The sequence below is a fragment of the Anomaloglossus baeobatrachus genome, chromosome 3 (genome assembly GCF_048569485.1).
Source record: "Anomaloglossus baeobatrachus isolate aAnoBae1 chromosome 3, aAnoBae1.hap1, whole genome shotgun sequence".
Lineage (NCBI taxonomy): Eukaryota > Metazoa > Chordata > Amphibia > Anura > Aromobatidae > Anomaloglossus > Anomaloglossus baeobatrachus.
The window spans coordinates 210,474,828-210,495,014 of NC_134355.1; positions in this window are offsets into that span (position 1 = coordinate 210,474,828).

Here is a 20,187-nt window from a genome sequence, read left to right on the forward strand (position 1 = left end):
GCAGAACCAACCTTACTACAGAGATAAAGGTGCAGAACTGAGCTTACTACAGAGATAAGGGAGCAGAATTGAGCTTACTACAGAGATAAGAGAGGAGAATCAAGTTTACTACAGAAGATAAGGGTGCAGAACCAACCTTACTACAGAGATAAAGGTGGAGAACTGAGCTTACTACAGAGATAAGGGAGCAGAATTAAGCTTACTACAGAGATAAGGGAGCAGAATCAAGTTTATTACAGAAGATAAGGGTGTAGAACAGAGATTACTCCAGAGATATGGGACCAAAACTGAGCTTACTACAGCGATACGGGTGCAGAACCGAGCTTACTACAAAATTAAGGGAGCAGAAGCAAGTGTACTACAGAGATATGGGAGCAGAACTGAGGTTACTACAGAGATATGGGAGCAGAAGCGAGATTATTACAGAGATATGGGAGGAGAACTGAGCTTACTGCAGAGATAAGGGTGCAGAACCGAGCTTACTGCAGAGATAAGGGTGCAGAACCGAGCTTACTGCATAGATAAGGGTGCTGAACCGAGCCTACTACAGCGATATGGGAACAAAACCGAGCTTACTACAGAGATATGAGAGCAGAACTGAGCTTTCTACAGAGATAAGGGTGCAGAACTGAGCTTTCTACAGAGATAAGGGAGCAAAACCGAACCTACCACAGAGATAAGGGAGCAGAATCGAGCTTACTACAGAGAAAAAGGAGCAGAGCCGAGCTTAATGCAGAGATAAGGGTGCAGAACCGAGCTTTCTACAGAGATAAGTGTGCAGAACCGAGCTTACTACAGAGATAAGGGAGCAGAACTGAGCTTACTACAGAGATAAGGGTACAGAACCGAGCTTACTACAGAGATATGAGAGCAGAAATGAGCTTTCTACAGGGATAAGGGTGCAGAACTGAGCTTACTGCAGTGATAAGGGTGCAGAATCGAGCTTTCTACAGAAATAAGGGAGCAGAACCGAACTTACCACAGAGATAAGGGAGCAGAATCGAGCTTACTACAGAGATAAAGGAAGCCGAGCTTACTATAAAGATAACGGTGCAGAACCGAGCTTACTGCAGAGATAAGGGTGCAGACCCAAGCTTACTACAGAGATATAGGAGCAGAACAAAGCTTACCACAGAGATAAGGGTGCAGAACTGAGCTTACTACAGAGAAAAGGGAGCAGAACCGAGTTTACTACAGAGATAAGTGTGCAGAACTGAGCTTACTTCAGAGATAAGTGAGCAGAACTGAGCTTACCACAGAGATAAGTGTGCAGAACCGAGCATACTACAGAGATAAGGGAGCAGAATTGAGCTTATTACAGAGATAAGGGAGCAGAACCAAGCTTACTACAGAAGATAAGGGTGCAGAACAGAGCTTACTACAGAGATATGGGACCAAAACGGAGCTTACTACAGCGATACGGGTGAAGAACCAAGCTTACTACAGAGATAACGGTGCAGAACTAAGCTTACTACAGAGATATGGGAGCAGAATTGAGCTTACTACAGAGATATGGGAGCAAAACCGAACTTACTACAGAGATATGGGAGCAGAACCGAGCTTACTACAGAGATATGGGAGGAGAACTGAGTTTACCACAGAAATAAAGGTGCAGAACCGAGCTTACTACAGAAGATAAGGGTGCAGAACAGAGCTTACTACAGCGATAAAAGAGCAGAACCAAGCTTACTCCAGAGATATTGGAGCAGAACCGAGCTTACTACAGAGATACAGGTGCAGAACCGAGCTTACTACGATGATAAGGGTGAAGAACAGAGCTTACTACAGAGATATGGGACCCAAACCGAACTTACTAAAGAGATAAGGGTGCAGAAATGAGCTTACTACAGAGATAAGGGAGCAGAACCAAGCTTACTACAGAGATAAGGGTGCAGAACCGAGCTTACTGCAGAGATAAGGGTGCAGAACCAAGCTTACTACAGAGATATGGGAGCAGAACCGAGCTTACTACAGAGATACAGGTGCAGAACCGAGCTTACTACAAAATTAAGGGAGCAGAAGCAAGCTTACTATAGAGATATGGGAGCAGAACTGAGCTTACTACAGAGATATGTGAGCAGAATTGAGCTTACTACAGAGATAAGAGAGGAGAATCAAGTTTACTACAGAAGATAAGGGTGCAGAACCAAGCTTACTACAGAGATATGGGAGCAGAACCAAGCTTACTACAGAGATACAGGTGCAGAACCGATCTTACTACAAAATTAAGGGAGATATGGGACCAAAACTGAGCTTACTACAGCGATACGGGTGCAGAACCGAGCTTACTACAAAATTAAGGGAGCAGAAGCAAGTTTACTACAGAGATATGGGAGCAGAACTAAGCTTACTACAGAGATATGGGAGCAGAAGCGAGATTATTACAGAGATATGGGAGGAGAACTGAGCTTACTGCAGAGATAAGGGTGCAGAACCGAGCTTACTGCAGAGATAAGGGTGCAGAACCGAGCTTACTGCATAGATAAGGGTGCTGAACCGAGCCTACTACAGCGATATGGGAACAAAACCGAGCTTACTACAGAGATATGAGAGCAGAACTGAGCTTTCTACAGAGATAAGGGTGCAGAACTGAGCTTTCTACAGAGATAAGGGAGCAAAACCGAACTTACCACAGAGATAAGGGAGCAGAATCGAGCTTACTACAGAGATAAAGGAGCAGAGCCGAGCTTACTATAAAGATAACGGTGCAGAACCGAGCTTACTGCAGAGATAAGGGTGCAGAACCAAGCTTACTACAGAGATATGGGAGGAGAACTAAGCTTACTATAGAGATAAGGGTGCAGAACTGAGGTTACTACAGAGATAAGGGAGCAGAACCGAGCTTACTACAGAGATAAGTGTGCAGAACTGAGCTTACTGCAGAGATAAGTGAGCAGAACCGAGCTTACTACAGAGATAAGTGAGCAGAACCAAGCCTATTACAGAAGATAAGGGTGCAGAGCAGAGCTTACTACAGAGATATGGGACCAAAACTGAGCTTACTACAGCGATACGGGTGAAGAACCAAGCTTACTACAGAGATAAGGGTGCAGAACTAAGCTTACTACAGAGATATGGGAGCAGAATTGAGCTTACTAAAGAGATATGGGAGCAAAACCGAACTTACTACAGAGATATGGGAGCAGAACCGAGCTTACTACAGAGATATGGGAGGAGAACTGAGCTTACCACAGAGATAAGGGTGCAGAACCCAGCTTACTACAGAGATACTGGTGCAGAACCGAGCTTACTACCGAAGATAAGGGTGCAGAACAGAGCTTACTACAGTGATAAAAGAGCAGAACCAAGCTTACTCGAGAGATATGGGAGCAGAACCGAGCTTACTACAGAAGATAAGGGTGAACAACAGAGCTTACTACAGAGGAATGGGACCAAAACCAAGCTTACTAAAGAGATAAAAGTGCAGAAACGAGCTTACTGCAGAGATAAGGGTGCAGAACCAAGCTTACTACAGAGATATTGGAGCAGAACCGAGCTTACTACAGAGATACAGGTGCAGAACCGAGCTTACTACAAAATTAAGGAAGCAGAAGCAAGCTTACTACAGACATATGGGAGCAGAACTGAGCTTACTACAGAGATATGGGAGCAGAAGCGAGATTATTACAGAGATAAGGGTGCAGAACCGAGCTTACTGCAGAGATAAGAGTGCAGAACCGAGCTAACTGTAGAGATAAGGGTGCCGAACCGAACCTACTACAGAGATATGGGAACAAAAGCGAGCTTACTACAGAGATAAGGGAGCAGAACCGAACTTACCACATAGATAAGGGAGCAGAATCGAGCTTACTACTGAGATAAAGGAGCAGAGCCGAGCTTACTATAAAGATAACGGTGCAGAACCGAGCTTACTGCAGAGATAAGGGTGCAGAACCAAGCTTACTACAGAGATATGGGAGCAGAACTAAGCATACTACAGAGATAAGGGTGCAGAACTGAGCTTACTACAGAGATAAGGGAGCAGAACCGAGCTTACTACAGACATAAGTGTGCAGAACTGAGCTTACTACAGAGATAAGTGAGCAGAACCGAGCTTACTACAGAGATAAGTGTGCAGAACCGAGCTTACTACAGAGATAGGGGAGCAGAATTGAGCTTACTACAGAGATAAGGGAGCAGAACAGAGCTTACTACAGAAGATAAGGGTGCAGAACAGAGCTTACTACAGAGATATGGGACCAAAACTGAGCTTTCTACAGCGATACGGGTGAAGAACCAAGCTTACTACAGAGATAAGGGTGCAGAACTAAGCTTACTACAGAGATATGGGAGCAGAATTGAGCTTACTACAGAGATATGGGAGCAAATCCGAACTTACTACAGAGATATGGGAGTAGAACCGAGCTTACTACAGAGATATGGGAGGAGAACTGAGCTTACCACAGAAATAAAGGTGCAGAACCGAGCTTACTACAGAAGATAAGGGTGCAGAACAGAGCTTACTACAGCGATAAAAGAGCAGAACCGAGCTTACTACAGAGATACAGGTGCAGAACCGAGCTTACTACAGAAGATAAGGGTGAAGAACAGAGCTTACTACAGAGATGGGACCAAAACCGAGCTTACTAAAGAGATAAGGGTGCAGAAACGAGCTTACTACAGAGATAAGGGAGCAGAACCGAGCTTACTACAGAGATAAGGGTGCAGAAGCGAGCTTACTGCAGAGATAAGGGTGCAGAACCAAGCTTCCTACAGAGATATGGGAGCAGAACCGAGCTTACTACAGAGATACAGGTACAGAACCGAGCTTACTACAAAATTAAGGGAGCAGAAGCAAGCTTACTACAGAGATATGGGAGCAGAACTGAGCTTACTACAGAGATATGTGAGCAGAAGCGAGATTATTACAGAGATATGGGAGCAGAACTGAGCTTACTGCAGAGATAAGGGTGCAGAACCGAGCTTACTGCAGAGATAAGGGTGCATAACCAAGCTTACTTCAGAGATATGGGAGCAGAAACAAGCTTACTACAGAGATACAGGTGCAGAACCGAGCTTACTACAGAAGGTAAGGGTGCAGAACAGAGCTTACTACAGAGATATGGGACCAAAATTAAGCTTACTAAAGAGATAAGGGTGCGGAAACGAGCTTACTACAGAGATAAGGGAGCAGAACCGAGCTTACTACAGAGATAAGGGTGCAGAACCAACCTTACTACAGAGATAAAGGTGAAGAACTGAGCTTACTACAGAGATAAGGGAGCAGAATTGAGCTTACTACAGAGATAAGGGAGCAGAATCAAGTTTACTACAGAAGATAAGGGTGCAGAACAGAGCTTACTCCAGAGATATGGGACCAAAACTGAGCTTACTACAGCGATACGGGTGCAGAACCGAGCTTATTACAAAATTAAGGGAGCAGAAGCAAGCTTATCACAGAGATATGAGAGCAGAACTGAGCTTACTACAGAGATATTGCAGCAGAAGCGAGATTATTACAGAGATATGGGAGAACTGAGCTTACTGCAGAGATAAGGGTGCAGAACCGAGCCTACTACAGAGATATGGGAACAAAACCGAGCTTACTACTGAGATATGAGAGCAGAACTGAGCTTTCAACAGAGATAAGGGTGCAGAACTGAGCTTGCTGCAGTGATAAGGGTGCAGAATCGAGCTTACTACAGAGATAAGGGAGCAGAACCGAACTTATCACAGAGATAAGGGAGCAGAATCGAGCTTACTACTGAGATAAAGCTGCAGAGCCGAGCTTACTATAAAGATAACGGTACAGAACTGAGCTTACTGCAGAGATAAGGGTGCAGAACCAAGCTTACTACAGAAATATGGGAGCAGAACTAAGCTTACTACAGAGCTAAGGGTGCAGAACTGAGCTTACTACAGAGATAAGGGAGCAGAACCGAGCTTACTACAGAGATAAGTGTGCAGAACTGAGCTTACTACAGAGATAAGTGTGCAGAATCGAGCTTACTAGAGAGATAAAGGCGCAGAACCGAGCTTACTATAAAAATAAGGGTGCAGAACCGAGCTTACTGCAGAGATAAGGGTGCAGGACCAAGCTTATTACAGAGATATGGGAGCAGAACTATGTTTACTAAAGAGAAAAGGAAGCAGAACCGTGCTTACTACAGAGATAAGTGTGCAGAACCAGGCTTACTGCAGATATAAGGGAGCAGAACTGAGCTTACTACAGAGATAAGGGTACAGAACCGAGCTTACTACAGAGATATGAGAGCAGAACTGAGCTTACTACAGAGATATGGGAGCAAAACCGAACTTACTACAGAGATATGGGAGCAGAACTGAGCTTACCACAGAGATAAGGGAGCAGAACTGAGCTTAGCACAGAGATAAGGGTGCAGAGCCGAGCTTACTACAGAGATAAGGAAGCAGATCCGAGCTTACTACAGAGATAAGTGTGCAGAACCAGGCTTACTGCAGATATAAGAGAGCAGAACTGAGCTTAATACAGAGATAAGGGAACAGAACCGAGTTTACTACAGAGATATGAGAGCAGAACTGAGCTTACTACAGAGATATGGGAGCAAAACCGAACTTACTACAGAGATATGGGAGCAGAACTGAGCTTACTACAGAGATAAGGGAGCAGAACTGAGCTTACCACAGAGATAAGGGTGCAGAGCCGAGCTTACTACAGAGATACGGGTGCAGAACCAAGCTTACTACAGAAGATAAGGGTGCAGAACAGAGCTTACTACAGTGATAAAAGAGCAGAACCGAGCTTACTACAGAGAAAAGGGAGCAGAACTGAGCTTACTACAGAGATATGGGTGCAGAACCAACCTTATTACAGAGATACAAGTGCAGAACTGAGCTTACTACAGAGATAAGGCAGCAGAATCGAGCTTACTACAGAGATAAGGGAGCAGAATCGAGCTTAATACAGAGATAAAGGAGCAGAACCAAGCTTACTACAGTAGATAAGGGTGCAGAACAGAGCTTACTACAGAGATATGGGACCAAAACTGAGCCTATTACAGCTATAAGGGTGCAGAACCAAGCTTACTACAGAGATAAGGGAGCAGAAGCGAGATTATTATAGAGATATGGGAGCAGAACTGAGCTTACTACAGAGATAAGGGTGCAGAACCGAGTTTACTGCAGAGATAAGGGTGCAGAACCGAGCTTACTGCAGAGATAAGGGTGCAGAACCGAGCTTACTACAGAGATATGAGTGCAGAACCGAGCTTACTGCAGAGATAAAGGTGTAGAACCAAGCTTACTACAGAGATAAGGGAGCAGAATCGAGCTTACTACAGAGATATGGAGGTGTACCGCCCCCGTGTCAGCAGTGGTCGCTTGAGGGGCGTCTGGACCCGGGGGTCTCACGGCCACTCGAATGAAGAGGGTATTTACAGGAGATGGTGTTGTATGGAATAGTTCATAACGCCACCCGTGGTGTGTGGTAAGTGGTGTGTGGAGTACCCAGTGGCGATGGAGTAGGCAGCCAGGTGTTTAACCCCTCCACATGTAGGGGGAGTGCCGCGGGAGTCGGTGATGGTGACAGGGAGGTGCCGTTGGGGAGGTAAGGGTCACTTGCGTACTCACTCAGTCCAATAATGCTGACACCGACAACTGTAGTAAACCAAAGTTCTGGACACCGCTGTCGCTGAGGAGAGCACGCCTGAGTCCCGTTGCCGTTGGTGTTGCCTGTTGATCTGTGACCTTTCCCTTGGCACCTTTTTTCTCACTGGTTGGTCCCTGTAGCCTGAAACTAGTCGGGTCCCGGTCCCCAGTATGGCTAACTGAGGGAGCTTGCTCTCAGGGTTCATGCTTGGGATTTCTTGGACCATATTTGTGCAAAGTCCTATCCCTCTCGTTGCACTTCTACCCCGATTTTGGAGTGGGTGGAGAGTGGATCTTGAAGGCTCCGTTCTCGTCAGGTAAATTGTCAGGTTGCCTGAAGCTACTCCCTGACCTAGGGTCCACGTACCCCGTCGTGCCCTGGTCCAAGCCCGGTGATGGTACAAGGCCGCCGGCTGTCCTCCACAACAATGCCGTGCCCTTTGTCACGATCCCCTGCGACCGGTGGTCCAGCTCCTACCAGGCCCAGTCTGCTACCTATTAAGTTCAAGGAGCCCAGCTCTTTCTCTCCTCTCACTTTCACCTCCAACTTCAACTGAACCCCTCCTGACACTCCTGACCTCCCCTTAACCAACCCCCCAAGTTGGCGACCCTATTCCACTCAGGCTGTCCACTGGTGTGTCTGATGGGTGTGGTGCAGAGTGTTCCTAGGATGTTGATTAGCTGGTCTTAGGCAACACCATTTGGTTAGGGAGCCGTAACCAAGGAGGAGGTGGATATTGCACAGAAGGGCAGATTGCACAATATTCTGTGATGACATGATAGGCCAGGATGTCACAGGAGCAGAACCGAGCTTACTACACAGATATGGGAGCAGAACCGAGCTTACTACAGAGATAACGGAGCAGAACCGAGCTTACTACAGAGATATGTGAACAGAACCAAGCTTACTATAGAGATAAGGGTGCAAAACCGAGCCTACTACAGAGATAAGGGTGCAGAACCGAGCCTACTACAGAGATAAGGGAGCAGAATCGAGCTTACTACAGAGATAAGGGAGCAGAACCGAACTTACTAGAGAGATAAGGGAGCAGAACTGAGCTTACTACAGAGATAAGGGAGCAGAACCGAACTTACTACATAGATACGAGATCAGAACTGAGCTTACTACAGAAATAAAGGTGCAGAACCGAGCCTACTACAAAGATATGAGAGCAGAACCGAGCTTACTACAGAGATAAGGGAGCAGAATCGAGCTTACTGGGCGGCACGGTAGCTTAGTGGTTAGCACTGCAGCCTTGTAGCACTGGGGTCCTGGGCGACACGGTGGCTTAGTGGTTAGCACTGCAGCCTTGCAGCGCTGGGGCCCTGGGTTCGAATCCCACCAAGGACAATATCTGCAAGGAATTTGTATGTTCTCCCCGTGTTTGCGTGGGTTTCCTCCGGGTACTCCGGTTTCCTCCCACATTCCAAAGACATACAGATAGGAAATTTAGATTGTGAGCCCCAATGGGGACAGCGTTCCTGATGTCTGTGAAGCGCTGCGGAATATGTTAGCGCTATATAAAAATAAAACATTTTTTTTTATTATTTTTACTACAGAGATAAGGGAGCAGAACCGAGCTTACTACAGAGATAAGGGTGCAGAACCAAGCCTACTACAGAGATAAGGGAGCAGAATCGAGCTTACTACAGAGATAAGGGAGCAGAATCAAACTTACTAGAGAGATAAGGGAGCAGAACCGAGCTTACTACAGAGATATGGAAGCAGAACCGAGCTTACTATAGAGATAAGGGTGCAGAACTGAGCTTACTATAGAGATAAGGGAGCAGAACCGAGCTTACTACAGAGATACGAGATCAGAACTGAGCTTACTACAGAAATAAAGGTGCAGAACCGAGCCTACTATAGAGATATGAGAGCAGAACCGAGCTTACTACAGAGATACAGGAGCAGAACCGAGCTTGCTGTACCCATACAGGAACAAAATTGTACCTACTCAGTCTACTGCATAGAAACAGCAACAGGACAACAAGCCTCCTACATAGCTACGGGAACAGAACAAGCTTACGGAATAGACATAGTACCAGAACTAAGCTTACTGCTTAAATATGGTACCATAACTGAGCTTACTGTATTGATATAGGAGCAAACCCACACTTGCTACATAGATACAGTACCATAACCCAGCTAACTACATATACAGCAATTACAAAGCTTATCCTATATTTTCAATGTTAAAGGAACCAATTACCAGGATTTTTGTATAGAAGCTAACGCCAGTGCTATACTGACACTATCAGGCTGATTCTCTACATACCATTAGTGGTCAGCTCAGATGTTTAGGTTTTGAAATCCAAGAAAGTGAAGTTTGTAAAATGAGCAGATTCTTGAGTGACAGTTGCACTGGAGCAGATCATATATTCATAGTTATCCCCTCCTTCTGTTAGAATTAGCATAAGCATTATACAAATGACTCACTTTGTCTAGCAGGACCTGTAGTGAGGTCATACCCATGTGACCTGGAATCCAGCTTTGGTGGCTGAGGCCCCGCCCCTTCCGGTCACATGGGTATGACCTCACCACAGGTCCTGCTAGACAAAGTGAGTCATTTGTAAAATGCTTATGCTAATTCTAACAGAAGGAGGGGATAACTATGAATATATGATCTGCTCCAGTGCAACTGTCACGTACGGAACACGACTGGCACACGGTCTGTACACTTATGCCATCTGTGTGCTGCACGTGTTTTTCATGGCCCCATAGACTTCTATTGGCCCTTGTCATGTGCTCTGCTGGGAAAGAAAACAGATGTCTCCATAGGGATCACAAACGGTCTGTGTAAACACACGGACATGTGAACAGCACAATAGCTTATAATGGGTACACGTAGTAACCATGAAAAAAGCGGATACAACACATACCACATACACAGACATGTGAAGGAGGCCATCAGGTGGTGATATAGCTACGGCACAGTGCAGGGGTTAATTTCACTTTTCTTTTCATAAACATGGAAAGACAAATTAAATTCCCTAACACATATGTGAGTGAGCCCTTAGAGCCCGTGCCCACAATCTGTTTCAGCAGCGTCTTGGACGCAAAGTGTTTTCACTGAGTCCAAAATGCTGTGTTTTACAGTACAGGCACAGTGGATGGATTTATAGAAATCTCTGTCCCCCTGGGCTTCTTTTACACACCCCATAAACTGACCTGTGACGCTGCTTTCCTATCCTCAGCATGTCAATTTATTTTAACAGCGATGCAGCGATGCTAGTGCTCTGAGTGGGGGAATACAGCAAATATCCGTTGACAGTCACTCTGATGGTGTGCACGGACAGCGCGATATCCCGCCCTGGAGACTAGCATCTCCACCAGAGAAAGCACGTTGTATCCAGACCGTGAAGACGCCTGATTGTGAACACTCACCGTTACAGATTTAAGGCCCCGTCACACACAGAGAGATAAATCTTTGGCAGATCTGTGGTTGCAGTGAAATCATGGACATATTGTTCCATTTGTACACAACCACAAACCTGGAACTGTTGTCCACAATTTCACTGCAACCACAGATCTGCCGCAGATTTATCTCTGTGTGTGATGGGGCCTTTAGTGTTGTGCTCTAAAGATACGTTTTACACATACACAATACACTATAAGGCTACGTGCCCACGGTTTAGACATACTGTGTCGTGGACACAGCATGTCCTCTCCTGCGGGGCTGCGAGTGCTCTTCACAGGGACTACAGCAGTCTGTCCCCACAGTGAGGGTCCGGGCAGCTGCGGTCTCTCTCTTCTGTTCTCTCTGTGGAGACACTTGTGGCTACACAGCAATAAATTGACATGCCAGGGCTCAGGAAGCTGCACCACAGGTCAGTTTTCGCTGTGGGCTGTACACATACAGTTGGCATAGGATTTCTAGAAATCCCATCCACTCTGCTTGTACTGTACAATGCAGCAAAAACACTCTGAATCCAAAACATTGTGAACACTGATGGTGAGCATGCAGCCTTACATACAGGCATCTTACACACATACACAACTCCAGAAACACGGACATGTAATCATACAGTACAGAGATGTGTACACACAGCAAACAGCCGTATACACCTACACACAGTGTACAGCCAAATACACCTACACACCAACATACACCGTATACACCTACATACTGCATACAGCCGTATACAAATATACACTGCGTACAGCCATATACACATACACACTGCGTACAGCCATATACACCTACACAGTGCGTACAGCCGTATACACCTACACACCAGCGTACAGCCGTATACAGATACAGACACCTGCATACAGTCGTATACACATACAGACACCTGTGTGCAGCAGTTTACACCTACACACACCTGCGTACAACCGTATACACCTAGACACACCTGCGTACAGCCTAATACACCTACACACACCTGTGTACAGCCGTATACACCTACACACAACTGCGTACAGCCGTATACATCTACAGACACCTGCATACAGCTGTATTCACACACATACTGTATATACAGACACATACACAGATATAGTTACATAGAAGCGCATACATATTTGAAAACATTCACATACAAATAATCATACACAAAGGATAGACACAATCCTATACACTTAGACACACAGGCACATACTGGGAGGCTTTTTACTTTTGATGATTGGGGGACACTTCTCGCTTCTTCTCTCCCGTGCGGCCACAGACTTGTTTGATGGTAAATCCCTGTAGGCTAAAGGACCTGTGGTGACGTCACTCCCATGTGATCAGAAGGGGCGGGGCCTCAGCAACATAGCTGATAACAAAAAGAAACTCCAGGTGTCCTGGAGTTCTTTATAATAGAAGCGGGGGTCTGACATAAGACCACCAGATGGGGGGTGCAGGGAGGGCACAGGGGGTGGGGGGGCAAAGCCTGCATGATTATAGTGGACGGGAAGAAACATGGCCACGCCCACTAACAAAGCCGGTCACGCCCACTACCCAGGCAGCTTCTAGCCACTGGGATGTAGCCACAACCCTTGTCTGATGCTCCTCGATGGAGGAAGCACGCGCTGCATAATGTCATTATAACACACATGGCACTGTGAACTGCGCGCGGCCGGGTCTCCTGTACTATGCGGACGGTCAGCACTGTCTTCACCTGTACCTGCACCATGTGTCAGTGTGCCCGGCCACATCACAGTACAGAGACACAGAGACACGGCCGCGCGCAATTCACTGCGTGGCCATGTGTGTTAAAATGACATTATGCAGCAGGAGTCCGGCCCTCTACAATAGCTGTGAGAGCAGCCTTGGGTGCAATGGCCCCCCATCTTCCCGGCCCCGCCCGCCCCTGCTTGGCTCTGTATCAAAATAAGAGGAACCAAATGAAGCTTTTTTTTTAAAAAAAAAAAAATTAAATACAGTGGAACCTTGGTTTACGAGAACAATCTGTTCTGGGAGTGTGCTTGTAAACCAAGTTACTTGTCTAGCAATGCAAAATTTCCCATAGGAAATAATGCAAACTCAGACAATTCGTTCCACAACTTGTGCAATGTCACAAGCACACACAAAAACACATATTATGCTCACCTTACCTTCCATTCCCTTGACGGCCTCCTGGTTCTTGTAGTCCGCCGGTACAGGATGTGTATCGGGTAACCATCGCGACTGATGCTGGAGCTTCCGATGCCTTTGAGAAGCGTCTGACAGCGGAAGTTCCTCCATCGTCACGATGGTTACCCGATACAAATGGTACAGGCGAACTACAAGAACCAGGAGGCCGGCGAGGGAACTGAAGGTAAGGTGAGCATAATATGTGTGTGTTCGTGCGTGTTTGTGTGTGTTTGTGTGTGTTTGTGGGGACTGCAAGAGTGGGTGAGAGTGCGGTGAAAGTACAGAACCAGAAGTGTGTGCGGTGAGTATTTGCTCGTATAGTAAAGCTTGCTTGTAAACAGAGTTACAAATTTACAGCAAGCTTTGCTCGTATAGCAAAATACTCGCACATCAAGCTACTCGTAAACCGAGGTTCCACTGTAATTTTAAAACACTGAAGTGATGGTTCCCCCCTATTTTGATACCCAGCATGATAAAGCCGACAACTGGGAGCTGGACATTTCAGGCTGGGGAGACCCATGCTTATGGCCCCCCTGCCTAAAATTAGCAGCCTGCAGCTGCCCAGAATTGTCGCATCCATTAGATGTGACAATCCCAGCACTCTACTGAAAACCGTGAAAAAACCCCTTAAAATTTCAATTTTTTATTATTAATTAAGATTAAAATAGGTATCCCAACATGAAAACACAAACACATGTATATATACACAGAATAGGAAAAAAAGTGCTGCAGTGCAGAACGGGAGTGGTCAACACCCTTTCACTTCTCCCTACCTAGCCTGCGGAGGTCGGCACCCTAAATTGCGCAATGGCGCCCCCCGCTCACCGTCGGCTCGCCCTCCTCTCCCTGCACTAAAATTATAAGTGCAACTAGTCTGGGAGTATGGGAGTGCTCAGGGTAGATATTACTGCACTGCCAAAAGAATTCTTTTAAAAATTGCAGATAATGGAATCTATTGACATCTGGCACACATGTGGGTGTGACTCTACAGGAATCTGTCAAAACCTGTTATATCCTATAAGATGCTTGGAATTAAGTACAAAAAACCTAAAAAAGAGGTCTTTCAGAGGACACAGTGCAACTACATTGATGTAACACACAGGGGGCTCTCTGCACAGATACCAATTGTCCTGCACACTCAAAATTGGCACGTAAATGGACTCGTGTTTACAGTGCTAGGCAAATCGCCACCAAAAAAACACACTGTGGGCGGGCGGCTCTAATCAGCCCTGCATCAGCTCGCTCCCACCAACCGGATTACAATAAACCAGCAACTAAACACATGGCTCCCCAGTAGGCACAAACACTAGTGATCTACAGGCATTAGCCCGCCACCAATAGTGACATAGATGACAATATCATGGAAAAAGATCCACTTTCATTGATTCACTGTAGAGGGTGTAACAATAATATACTCAAATACTTAGCTTTTTATACAGATATGGACTAGTCGCCAGATCACAACCAATACTTCAGTGAAAACACCGGAAGTCTCGATGCAGGCCCAGTATGGGGACCGCTTGCTCGACGCGTTTCCCCCTGGCATATAGTCCCGCCAGGGTTCCTCAGGAGCTCCCACAATCGGGCACAGAGCACCAGCCACAATATGCCGCTCTGCCTCGGTCCTAATCCCAGCACTCTACCCGGCTCTTCCCGATTGCCCTGGTGCTGTAGAAATCTGGGTAATAAGGGGTTAATCATAGCCGACAGCTGTGACTAAGCCCTAGATTAGTAATGACAGGCATCTATGAGACCCCCCCTATTACTAATCTGAAGTAAGGTCTGAAGGTGACCATGTTTGAACCACCTTTCTTACTCTAGCTCTTGAACAACCCTGGTCTAGTGGCTCCCCTCCTTCCACCCAAGAGAGGGCCAGGACAAGAATAGTTATGCCACACAAATAAACAGACGAGGAGAAAACCAAAACTTAACTCACAGCTGTCACTTACAGAAGTATATACAATAAGTACTCAGGAGGAAAGTAAACGAAGGGAAGAACTAAGCAGACAACAAGAGTATCTACACAACACACCAATTAGCACACAGAACTTCACCAGCAATAGGATAACAAAGCACATAGACCTGGATCTCATAAAGATATCATCAGCATGGGAGAACAGACTCCATCATCTTTAGAGCTCATTCAGACGACCGTTCCATTTGTCCTGGACAGTTACTTTTTTTTTTGCAGACCTACTGACAAGACCATCTTTTTTATGTGGTCTGTGTAGGATTGGATGGCACACTGAAGCCCTACCATGTGCCATCAGTTCCTACAAAAAAGCACATCGGAGTCAGGATATCTGTTCCGTTCATTGACATCACTTACCCCAGGGCTTGATGCCAGGTGACATTACACAGCTGGTATCAACCCCATATATTACACCATTTGCCATCACATCAGGGCAACAGGATGAGCTGGGGCGAAGCAACAGGATTGACACATCTAATGGATGTGCCATTTCTGGGGCCGCTGCGGCCTGCTATTTTTAGGCTGGTGAGGGTCCAATAACCATGGACCTCCCTATTCTGAGAATACCAGACCACAGCTGTCCGCTTTACTTTGACTGGTGATTTAATTTGTGGGGGACCCCACATTTTTTTGTTTTAAATTATTGAATTTAATTTAAAATAAGAGTGTGGAGTGTCCTATGTCTTGGATTACCAGCCAATGTGAAGCTGTCAGCTGTGGTCTGCAGACTGCAGCTGTATGCTTCACCCTAGCTGGCTACAAAAAATAGGGGGACCCCATGTCGTCTTTTTTTAATTATTTACTTTTTGGTTAAGTACAAGGCTAAACATCCTTTAGTGCCACATGAAAGGCACTAAAGGGTGCAAGATTACAGAATACAGGGAAGCCTTAAAAGGGTGGAGGTTACTGTGATAGGTCTCCTGTAACATGTGTGTGACCTGGTCAGGCACCACTGAGTACTGCACCCATGCGGGGGCAGTACAAAACAGGTAATCCAGAAGGCTGACCGAGGTGTGGTTACACAGGCACATAGTAATCAGGTCTCCCACATGGACCTTTGAGTGGACCCCTGGGGAATCCAGGAGGGGGCGAGGCCTCCATCTCCACTCAAGGGGTGTGGTAGAGAGCCTGGTTGCTCGGTTGCGTAGGCAGGCACAGAGGGGAGGGAGTAGTGAGCCAGTTAGTGAGTGCAGCTCAGGGAGAGCAGTCACAGGAAGCAGACCCTGGAGCCTGTCACGACCTGACAACGCACATGCAGTGGTTACTGACAGGAGAGAACGGTCACCTGGTAGTGCCACCTGAAAACCACCCGAGGCTGGAGGCAAAGCGGTGGCTGAGTATGGGGACTGCCAGGGAGGTACCAGGGAGGTACCAGGCCCATACGGGTTACAGGTTCCCAGAGCAGGGGCCCATTCAGTTGGCCTGCTCAACCTGCTGGTGGGGGCACTTCAGACCCTCACCATAACACCACAGAGTCCGCAGCCACGTGGCAACGAGAGGGTCCATAGCTCACAGGAGGCAAGCAGCCGGAGTGACCTGGTCCAGGCTACAAGCAAGCGGGCCGAAAGAGGGGAGAACATGCAGACACAACTTCCCTGGGTGACCCCCGTAGCGACTTCAAGTCGGGGTCACCTCAAAAACACAAGGGCTAGAGAAGGCGAGTCAGTAGCCACCCTCACAAGTCAGCCTGACGGAATTCCTGGTTCACCTTGGTCATCACAGCTTTGCCCAGGTTACTCACCCTGCCACCTAACGTGAGTAAAAACCCTGAAAGACAGTCTTGCTGTGCGTGTGAGTTCCACACACCTACACAGGGCCCTGGGGCCTGCCTCACTCTTGGGAGGCCACTACAACTGACTGCACCCACCATCAGCCCCTAATCTGCAGTGACGGTCACCCTGACCGCAATACCGAGAGTGGTGTCACGAATCCTAAAGAAGACAACCTACCTGTGACCAGACTGTCCCTCCACGTGGAGTTCCTGAAGACCCTGAAGGTAATGCAGACCTGGGCTGGGCTCCTCATCTGGCGTCACGAACAAGATAAGGACTAGACCTGTTAAGACAGGTGACCATGTGCCTGGGCGGTCCGCCTGAAAAATTGGAAGCGCTGCCATGTTGCCACCACAGAAAGCGCGCCAAAGAACAACAGACGCCCCACGCTAGAAGAAGTAACTGCCCACGAAGAGGTGAGTCTACCCGGAGAACCCCTGCAGCATCCTGACCTTGCAAGTGATGGAGGCGGAGTTGTCCAGAGACGGCGGGAAGAAGAAGTCACGAGTCTGCAGCAGGAAGTGAAGATGGAAGGTTGTGCAGAGAGAGCAGAGAGCATGGCGTCTGCCTATAGGGATCCAGAGCCAGGCTCCGCTGCCTGGTACGACTGGAAACTTGCTCAGTTCTGCGAATGGCTGGAGGCGAGAATGATACAGCAGCTCAGGGAAGAACGTGCAGCACTCCAAGAGATGGCTACAGTGGTGTGGGCTTATGAGAAGCGGACCGCACGACAGATGCCACACCGGGCGGCGACCACTCAGACCCCGATGATGCTGCTGATGGGTGAGTCATGTGTTGCCCCTGCCTGCACGAGTGCCCCGACCCCCGCTGCCACGCCTGCGAAGATCCCCACTGCGACCCAGGTGGCGATGCCCGCTATGGTCCACGCTGCAAAAAGCCCACGGTCCCTGCAGAGACGGCCACAGCAGTGACGCCCAGCCCGGCCCGCCAAGACCCAGCCGCAGCAGCGATGCCCAGCCCGGCCCGCCAAGTCCAGGCCGCAGCCATGCCAGGCTCACCCCGTCAAGTCCAGGCCGCAGCCACGCCAGGCTCGGCCCGCCAAGACCAGGCTGCCGTCACGCAAGGCTCGGGCCGCCAAGACCAGGCCACAAGGCCATCTACCCCGGCCTGCAAGGCCAGAGCAGACAGTGATCCCCAGTCCAAGGAACCGGGTCCTACGTCCCCGCCGGAAGGAGAAGACCCGGAGTTTCTCAAGTTTAAGGCGGATGTGGAGGCGCGGTTCCCCAAGGAAATGGTGGACCGCTATCTGCTCCCCAGGCGCTCACCCAGAGTGTCCTCAGAGACTCCAATGGCTTAAGGCCCACTGTCCTGTCTAGAAGAGGAAGGCCTGTCCCCAGCGCTGCCGTCCGAAGAGTGCTCAGAAGAACTAAGGGGGAGGGGAGGCCCGGAGGCTGAAGCAGCAATCCCAGAACAGCCGGAGGAGGACGCAGCACCCTGTGAAGCTGAAGGGGGCCTGGAGCCTGAAATGTTGCCATACTCCCGCTGGGATGAGGAGAGCCCGATACCCTCTGAAGATGAACCTCTGGCCATCACCATACCGGATGTGTTTGTAACTGAGAGCCTACAGTCACCAAGAGCCCCACAACCAGAGCACAGCGCAGCACCCACGCAAAACAGGCTGACACAAAGCAGTCCCCAGATAGGTATAGAGACAAGATTATAGCTAAAGATCTTGAAGACAAACAGTTCCTAAGAAAAATCCGCCACCAGGAAAGAGGACCCCTTTGCCGCTGTGTAGTGGAAGAATTTAGTTTAAAATCAGGATATGGCTTCATCATTGCACCTGGTGTCAGAGAAGGCAGCTTTGTAAGTAGAAGAGACGTAAGAGTTCATTTGCCCAGAGGACATCCTGGAAGAAACCTACGCATGGGAGACCTGGTAGAGTTCACTAAACACCAAGGAGAACGTGGCTGGTTTGCACTGGATGTTACACCATGCCCCAGAAACCCTGATTGTGGCCCAGCTGCCTCAACCCAATCCCTAAAGCCCAAAAGTACAATAAAAGAAACCATAGTACAAGACAGAGAAAAAGAAACAGAAACAGAAGAAGAGGATAGAGAAAATGAGGACAAAGACAAGGAACCAATTGACGACACCACTACAGATGACGACGACCGAAATGTAGAGAACGACAGGGGCCACAGCCCTACAGGCCCAAGCCCTAGTGAGGAGGAATCCATGTAATAAATAAAGCAAAAAGTACAGTGAAGTTACAAGTTCCAGTTTGCAACGTTAAGTGCCCACATGAACTTATGTGAGAACCTGTTTATCAAGCACACTTTGCACCAGTTTTTGTGCACTTTATATATGAACCTTAGGGTTATGAACTGGCTATAGCCACAAACTCTCGCAGTGTTAATAGTTACCTCGAATGGTACCACCACCAGAGCCAGCCTGTTGATGGGGCCTGGCTCGTCTGTGACCAGAGAGCACGCCTGTTTATGGGGCCTGGCTCTCCACCACAAAAAGGGTACCTTGTCTGATCAACTGTGGGAGCCGCCTCTACATCCTGCCAGAAGAGGCCGAAGGTGCGGCTTCACAAGGCAGAGTATACCCTGTTAACCACCAGCCCGAGAAAGCCGCCTCTACATCTTACCAGAAGTGGCCGAAGGCGCGGCTTGACGTGAGAGGAAGATTGGAGGAAAGGTCTTGGGAAACAGATGGCCCAGACCTGGTTGCTAAAAGGACCGGTGACCTACCTTCTGAGAGGGTTTTGGGTGGGTAACGGACTTGTGGGTGGAAGGTGGTGATGTATGGTACCTGGTATGTTTTATAATGTTTTAAATGCTTTTACTGTTTTATGCATTTAAATGTTGTCTTGCAGCCCGAGGACGTGCTGGTGATAACTAAGGGGGAATGTGGCGCCCCTGACCTGGTCAGGCACCACTGAGTACTGCACTCATACAGGGGCAGTACAAAACAGGTAATCCAGAAGGCTGACCGAGGTGTGGTTACACAGGCGCATAGTAATTAGGTCTCCCACATGGACCTTTGAGTGGACCCCTGGGGAATCCAGGAGGGGGCGAGGCCTCCATCTCCACTCAAGGGGTGTGGTAGAGAGCCTGGTTGCTAGATTGCATAGTCAGGCACAGAGGGGAGGGAGTAGTGAGCCAGTTAGTGAGTGCAGCTCAGGGAGAGCAGTCGCAGGAAGCAGACCCTGGAGCCTGTCACGACCTGACAACGCACATGCAGTGGTTATTGACAGGGGAGAATGGTCACCTGGTAGTGCCACCTGAAAACCACCCGAGGCTGGAGGCAAAGCGGTGGCTGAGTACGGGGACTGCCAGGGAGGTAC